Source organism: Calypte anna, chromosome Z (assembly GCF_003957555.1).
Source record: "Calypte anna isolate BGI_N300 chromosome Z, bCalAnn1_v1.p, whole genome shotgun sequence".
Lineage (NCBI taxonomy): Eukaryota > Metazoa > Chordata > Aves > Apodiformes > Trochilidae > Calypte > Calypte anna.
In genome coordinates, this window is record NC_044274.1 from 57,819,749 (window position 1) to 57,828,604 (window position 8,856).

The following is an 8,856-nucleotide window of genomic DNA, read 5'->3' on the forward strand; positions in this document are numbered from 1 at the left end:
ACATAGTTTCATTATATACAGTTTGGTTGAATAAAAGCACAAAGTGGCAAAAATTCCTAGTGTGATGACATTAAAACAAGAATACTCAGGGGCCAGAACATGTTCATGATCAAAGTATGGTTGACCCTGGCTAAGAACTAATACAACAAAGCACAGACAATAAGAAATCAACATAGTATGGCCATACGTGGATTAGAGATAGTCAACTTTGTTGAAACAATGAACAATGAAACATTAAAATAAAACACTTTTTCACCTGGAAGAAAACATAGTTCCATCAGAACTATTATGTTAGTATAAATGACTTCTTAAGGTAATTGCTACATTAAGATTCTGCCAGTTGATTGAAATGTAGCAAATATATTTTCTCACTCCAACTGAAAAATATTTCATCAGTAAATGTTTTTCATATGAATGACTTTCCTGTAGCCATAGAGAAATATGAAGTTTTCATTCTTTGAAGTTGCTTTAACTATTAATAACTAGCGGATTTCAATTAATTTCCGAATAAATCTGTAAAAGCTAATAAGGAAGAAAAATGTGTTACTGGCACTTAAGTGATACCCCAACACAAACATGAAGAGCTTCCATCTTTTCATGATTTTCTTAGCAGTCTCAGTCACACAGCCACAGCTCTAGCCCATAATTTTAACATCATTAACTTGTGCCTACTCCTCTCTCTAATGGTGGCAAACACACAAGAAAGTCATGCTCTCTGACATTTTGATCACGACCCAATTTCCCCATCGTTCTACTTTTATTTCAAACTTTAGCAGACCATATTATAGAAAAAAGAGAAAGGATTATTCAATAACTAGTCCATTAATAAACTGAAATTTTTTCTTCTTGGTACCAAAGAAACCTCCTTTGCCATTCTAGAAAGCACAAAGAATTAGTTAGAAGTTAACTAGTAGCTAACTAGTTAGTAGTCAGAAAAACTAATAACATATATATTCTTAGAGTTTTGACTTTGACAAAGAGGATCATTAAATGTAGTCCTTTCCCCTTTTTGTAGTGTGCACCACAGTTTTTCTTTGTAGGAAATGAAAGGTTTTAACAGTAGAAGTTACCTGAAACCTCAGAGAAGAGCACTAAGCATCATAACAGCTATTGTTAAAAGTAATTTAATCTTTGATCTGATCTAATGACAGCTAATCAAAAGGTGGTTGGCACGTATTTTTAAAAAAAAAATACTGTTTCATGCAGTGTCATGACACAGTGAGCCATGTTAGTGAAAACTGCGTGTTACACATGTATTTGCAGAACAATAAAAGACTGCAGGAAGGAAATCATGCCACACATTATACCCATCATCGAAAAGGTACTAATAACCTTTGGGGTTATTGTCCAACTAGGGCTCATCAATCCTAATCACCTTCAGGTCTTAATCCCCCTGAGGTTCGAACTGACAAGAGCAAGGTAAGATAGGCTTGGCAAGAAGCATCTCTCAGGGTAAGAGTTGAAATGACTGTAGTTGAAGGGCAATGCTGCATTTGCATGCTATAAGCTGTCACACAAAGAGAAATTTGCAATCAGGAGTCTCAGCATAGCCTAGAGGCACCGTGTTGCAGGAATTGAGGTGGAGAGCAAAGCGATCCTTCTCTGTGCTCACATAAAGCATGAAGCTGCTACACAAACTATACAGAGAATAGACAACAGAGAGCTAGCAGGCAGCAGTACTTAGCTGCATCTCATAAAAATCAGAAGCATTAGGCCACTCCCCTCTGCCTGGAAGCTCTGACAGCCTTTATTTTGTGTCTCTCTACTTGACTTGAGGCACAATGTCTGTGCACAGCTCCAGAGCTCAACACAGCATGGCTAAGGTCAAGATTTTAAAAGGTCAGGCTTAATAGATTTTGAAATGTGCATAGCATTCAACACTAGCACAATTAAAATTTGTTCAGTTCTAGAGATACTTCTAACTCAACATCCAGACGAACAGGGCCAGCAAAGAGACTGAATGGGCCTAATAGCCCAGGGTATTTTGCAGAGCTTCTAATGCTAAAAGCACGAAAGAGGAAATGTCTTTCAGCTGTTGTTTGCAAAAGTCACTAGCCTTCGTGTTCAACCAGTTATCTTGGGAATAAGAAGAAACAGAAAACACTATGCAAAGATTTTTAGGAAAATTATGTTTTGGGACTTTCGAAGTTGCTTAACATAATTCCTCTAAGTTATTTCTAAATAATTTTTATTTTATACAACATCAAAAACTAACAAAGCACAAGCTGGCTCTAAAAATGAGATTTTATCAGAATCCACAGCTATAAATTACCTATCTCTATATACTATCTTTAGATCTGTGGATTCTATTCTTTGTCATGCTTCCTTAACACTTTGGCTCTGTTCTCTTCCAGACAGTTGTGCTTCTGCTCAAATCACTTTACAAAGTAGAAAATCACACCTCTCTTCAACAAAAATTACTCCAACTAAAAAAGCCGTACTCTTTTTCCTTAAGAATAGGAGTCTAAGAATTTTGCAGTGATAAGAACATAATGACAGTTAAAAACATGAAATATGTTTAGAAATTAGCTTTTAGTTAAAGGTGTCCTTTTGGAACATACTGTGGCTAATGTTCATCTTATTCAAATGTTTAACTGAGAGATTAATTTATTAATATTATATAATTAGTTGTATGTTTTTAATACTATATGTGTGGCTCTTTTTTTATTCCTATCCTTTTTTTTTTCCTTTTTTTTTTTTTTTTTTCCTTTTTTTTTTTTTTCTTCCACATGCTGTCTTTGCCTGCACACAAATGACAGTTTACTCTGATTCTTTAACACTCAAAAGTGGCTGTCTGTCTTTGACATTTCTTTGGAGCTGTACAGACCTCTGACTTGAAACTCATTTTCTGCATGTTGTTTAATGAAATGGATTTGTAGCTGTTTGTATATACACCACACATTTCTTGCTAGTTGATTGTGTGCAAGCTTATGGAACAAGAATTCTAGTATATGTGCTTTTCTCCTTCCATGTATGTGTGCATAAGTGTCAACATCTCTGTATTAATGTACAGTAAGGGAGGGAATTTATCATGGATAAATTATCCATGCATAATCATGGATTATGCAACATGTAGGACAACACCAGAGAACAGGAATCCCGATAGCTGCTTACCCACAGTATGGAGTTAGGGAAATTAAGTCAGACTTCATACCATTCATATATATTGTGCTTTCAGGATGATGGAGGCACATTTGGCTATTGCTGAGCTACAGAAAAAGAGACTGCTCTTTGCTTTGAAAATCAAAATGTAGGACATACAGAGTTACATAGATAGGCAATTACATTTAGCATAGAGTAATTTCTGTTTTCAAGGTCCTAACCAACACATCTGACATTCAGAAGAAGAATGTTAAACCAGAGATGGTACCTGGAAGCCCAGCAGTCAAAATCTTTCAGTCCTCAGGAGTAATGGTATCACATTCCTCATACTGGGCAGCACAGTCCTCCCAGCCAGCCCAGCCCAGTTGGTTACTGTCCCCTTTGCCTGCCAGAATAACACTGATGGTTAACCCCTGTACAGTGATACAGTGCCAATCACACTGTTCTTCCCATTCTGATGTTTAGCAAAACATTGTAAACAGATGGCATATGCTATATGGCACAATCTCAGATTAATTTTTTCCAGTTGTTCATATTTTTATTAGATGTTCCATGGCTCATTTTGCAAAAGGCAAGCATCAAATAACTGTAACAATACTTCTAGTCCTGTACTCCAGTCTCCAATGATGACTGCATGATCTAGTAACTGTATATTATAACAAACAAATAAGACAATAAAATACATTGGTTAAACTAATTTAACGTTAGTTTAAAAAAAAAGTAAAATCAGTTTTTACAATTCAAAATTACTTTGCTTTTTGCTTAAATAAACTTTAAAAACAAGACCTTTTTATTGAACAGGGAACAGAGAGTATTAGAAACAAGTTTTATCTTCGCTGTTTGTGTTGATCTCAGGGAGAAATGATTGAAATTCTACTACTGTGTTTTAATATCACATTGAAGCAACCTACAATCTCAAACCGATGACAGTCACAAGGAGCTCATAACAGCAAAAACCAAGTCAAAAGAAGTCATCTATAATATAAAGACACTCAAAAGACATCTCCATAGGAGTTCAGAGGCAACATCCATGCTTCTTATCAACTGGCTTGCAGTGGAAGCTTACTACACTCATGGCAAGGATGTTCATTTCTATGGCCCCAGCAGCATCCTCAGCTAGTGCACACAGTTCTGTCAAATGTTGACTACAATATAATTCCTTTCTAATTTTTCTCACTATACTCACCAATGTTAATGGGAAGCCAAGAGTATTTTAGGCTAAAAATAAACACTTTCCAGCACAACACATTCAAACCTGCATCTCTTGCAATTGCAGAAACAAGCTACTCAGCTGCTCCATTTCAATGTTTTTCAATGTTAAACCATTAATTCTGCCTCAATTTGGTCAACTAATGTTGAAAACCTGATGACACAAAAGCAAAACGGTACCTAAAGTTTCTTGTCACATTTTATCTTTGTACTGCCCACCTTGTTGGTTAACTCATTCTGAAACACTGGACAGGTTCCCCAGGAATGTTGTGGCTGACCCCTCCCTGAAAGTGTTCAAGGCCAGGTTGGATGGGTCCTTGAGCAATCTGGTCTACTGGAAGGTGTTCTTGCCCATACAGGGGTGTTGGAACTGGAAGATCTTTATGGACCCTTCCAATCCAAACCATTCTACAATTCCATGATTCTATCAAATTAGTCAGACTACCTGTATTTAAAAACAATTTCACATCCACAGGAGAATGAAAATATTGGCATAAGTATCTTTGCACTCACTAAGCAGAAGTATTCTTGATTAACTTAAAAATAAAGTAGAAATTCTCCCCTATTTCTGTGTCAGAATGAATTGTTAGAAAACTTAGCCTTTCAGTAACCATTTTTATACTGTGAGCAGTAAAAAAACTCAGCATGCTTAAATGGAATTAAACAGTACTCTGCTGATAGCTTTAAATAAAACATGGTTACTTACTACTGTTTTGAAAGCTGTTCATTTTCTTGAAAGAATGCCCCCTGTGTTTATAGTCAGAAACATATATTAGAATGTTTTATACTAAAAATATGTAGATTGCACAAACCAACCATCATAACTAACCTGGAAATTAGCAAGTAAGTTGCTAATTATATGACACCACATTTGCATAGAAAACGTAGCTGCACTGCTACAAAGACAGATTACTACAAAGAGCTAGTTCCCCATTTCAGATTTGACACTTTCCTTTACATATTCACAGAGGACATTGCTTAGCCCTGTAAAGACTCCCAGAATAGGAGCTGTAATGTAGGAACAGTATTTTTTACCTGAGGCTTTGATTTATTTACAAATTCCTATACTAATAGCTGTATCAACATTATGAACTCTGAGCAGGAAACTGATTCCCATTTCATATATGAAAATAAAGATGATCTACTTCAGCCATGTCTACACAAATTTGCAATTCCTTTGGGGTTTTGCAGTCAGTAACATATATTTTTCAGTTATTGAACCCATCCAGGGACAGCTGACACCATTCTGCTACACATTCTGCTTTTGTATCTATGCTAAACCTTGCAACTACTCCTGATAATCTTTTAGAAGTCAAAGCAGTTGTGTACACACAGAGAGTTATGAAGGAAAAAGCTTTTAGGAAAGTCAGTTTGTAACATTGGTTATGAACTTGGCAAATGTTTTCACACACTGAGACAATAATGGATACAGGCAAAGTGATACAATTTATGAGCATTTTAACAGTAAGTTAGTGAGGAAGAGATGCCTACCTTTTTGCCTCATTAACTTTTAGTTCAGCTGTGCAAGACCAGAATAAGGTCAAGTTCAAAGTTCAGGACCTGAGTCCTTTTTCCATTATCAAAGCATTGTATACACTACTAAAACTCTCAGTTCTTTGTCATCTTCAGATACTGGGTTAACGCCCGTATTCAGAGGCTTCTGTTAAGATAATTTTTCTAAAGGAGCAGAGATGAACTACCAGATATGATTTCTGAAACTCCTACATGAATCTCCATAGATGTTTTTGGAAACCAAGGGCTAGTATGTACATATTCACTCACTGCTCCATCATGTTTCAGGTGTTTACAGATAGAGAAGAAGATCTGCCTTTGGCCAAAGAGCAGGGTTGGTATCTTTATATTTACAGTGTTAAGATAATTGTCTTTGGAGACAAGCCTGACTTGTAGCAGTAGTTTCATGAGTCCAAACTAGTTCAAAAATATAGATAGCTTTTAGAAACATAAAAGTGATAGAACTGCTTAACAATTCCAGTGCAAGTAGAAATTCACGACTTATTATAACAATTGTAAAATTGGAATGAGAGGCTTTCCACAGAAGTCTTTCTTCTAGAAAAATCCAGAAAAGATATTACTAGTCCTACTGTAAACTCCATCACTGGAGCAAAACATGCAATAAACAAAATTGTATAGACATATGTGTCACGTATATAAACTATTCTTGCAAGGTTTTTGTTGATAGCAACGTAACAGTTGGCAAGACCACCAGAAACTTTCTTTCTTTTAAGCTCATCCTTCTAACCCATCAGCTTCAGCTCTGCTTCATCTGATATAATTATTCTCAAAATGGTATCAGATCAGGCACCATCAATCAGATGTTGCCCCAGTAACACCGGTCACAGACTGTTACTGGGATGTTCTCAAAAGCACTTTTCAGTCTTACAGAACACTCCCAGCAACAGGGAACATTTATGGAAACTGATTAACTGATTTCCCAGATTAACACTTCCTCCTCCTAATGCCAAAATGAAACTATATTCTGCTATGATGTGTGTGAAAATCCATTGTTACTTACAGAAATACCTGGAGAAGGTTAATTTTTGTTTAACTCTATGAAAATGGTTCTCATTGGTTTGCTTTGCTGCATATAGTTCCTTATATCATTTCGCTTGCTTAAAGATATATGCATCCTGTCCCATTATACACTTCAATGATTTGCCATAACTTCCTAAAAATTAGAGTTACATTCTTTGGAGTGAAAATTTTGTCTATCTATATACTCATTCTGTATGAGGACTGTGTGAGGACTAAAACTTTATTTATTCCTTACTACAACAGAAGCAAGGAAAAAGCAGTGTGACACCAAAGCTCAAGAGGATGATTATTAAACTGATCACGAAACTCAGAATGATTTTTGTGTCTTTCTGGAAATACTGTGAGTCATCTGTTTGTTCTCTTCTCGTCCTTATCTTTGATGACCTACCTTGGCCACTGTATCCAAAAGCAATAATTCACTCCTGTGGTGAATCACCATTCAGGATTTAAATGTTTCCAGTGAGTCATACTTAACCTTATAGAAAATAAAACACCTAGACTACATAAATTGTGCACTTTAACCATTGTGTGTTTAGATGCCCATGTCTAGAAAACAAAATTACATATTTCAATAGCAGATGTTAAATAAAATGTTGAACAGTATTCCAAACTATAAATTCTGCACAAGTAAATCTATTTTTTTAAATTCAGTTTAAAAACATTGGTCAAAGTACAGATGAAAGAGCTCCTTGACAATTTTTTTTCTACCACTGCAGTCATGGGTTTAACAATCTTAAGAGTAAATATTTCTGATACATGTTCCCATCTACAAGTCTGATAATTTAAAAAACTCTCATCCATGAAACTATAAAGTTCATATCCAGAGATTCAGATTGTGTGCAAGGACTGCATTTCAGAAATAAGGCATATCCAAATCAGGAAAAATTATTATATTGCATTTCTTTTCATCTGCTCTTCTTTGCACTATATTTTCCAATGCTAAGTGTCTGCATTCTGTTATAGGAATTCCCTGTGAGGAAAAGTTATTCATTATCAGCATTCACTCCTGTTCTCCCAGGTGTGGGCACAAACCAAGTGCAGTTAATCAGAAAGCAGGATTGTTCTTTTATTTTGTTTGCTTCAATTTCCATTCTTATTTAAGAAAGTAATTAGCTCTTCAGAATGATGTCAAAGAGACTGAAATGGGCAAAGGGAACAAAGGAAGGTAAAAGGTTCTGTAGGAAGTATGTTGTCTAATTAATTTATTAGCTCCAACAGATGTGCTAGGAGAGGTATTAAATGGAAGCTATTCCTTAAAAGAGCAATTCAGACTCTAGTCTGGATTTGTCAGCAGGGAAACTCTGTCTGCTGTAAGTGCCTCCTGAAATTTGCTGTAACTGGATGAACTCTCCTTCTGCAGTAGGGAGCACAGCACCTGGGAGATTCTACCTATATTCTCACTCATTACTGTTGAAACAGGGAAAACTATTGAAAAATATTTAGTTTTGTGGAAGAAAGAATGCAATAACACAGAGAACATCAACGTATCTTTCTTGCATCGTTTGTGAGGGGCAAGTAAGTTTCCATTTTTTTCCTTCAAACTGTATCAACAAATGTTATGTGACATTAATGAAAACAGTGATGTGTAATGGTCACAAAATACAGATTTCTTTGCTTAAATCTCTGCAGATATGGGAAGAGTGAACATTGGGGTTTGTGCAGAAAATACAGGATAATTGCATTAACAAAGTGCAAATTAATGATGCTTCAGCATATTTAAATACTTTCAGATCAAAATTATATCTATCTTTGCTACATAAAACATGGCTAACCTTAGAAAATATACATCGTTTTTTAAGACATTGATACTGAAATATTTGTGTCTAAAGAATCACAGAATCACAGAATCATCCAGGTTGGAAAGGACTTCTGAGATCATCAAGTCCAGCCCTTAATCCACTACCTCTGTGGTTACCAGACCATGGCACTGAGTGCCACATCCAGACTTCTTAAAAACCTCCAAGGACGCCGAATGCGCCACCTCCCTGGGCA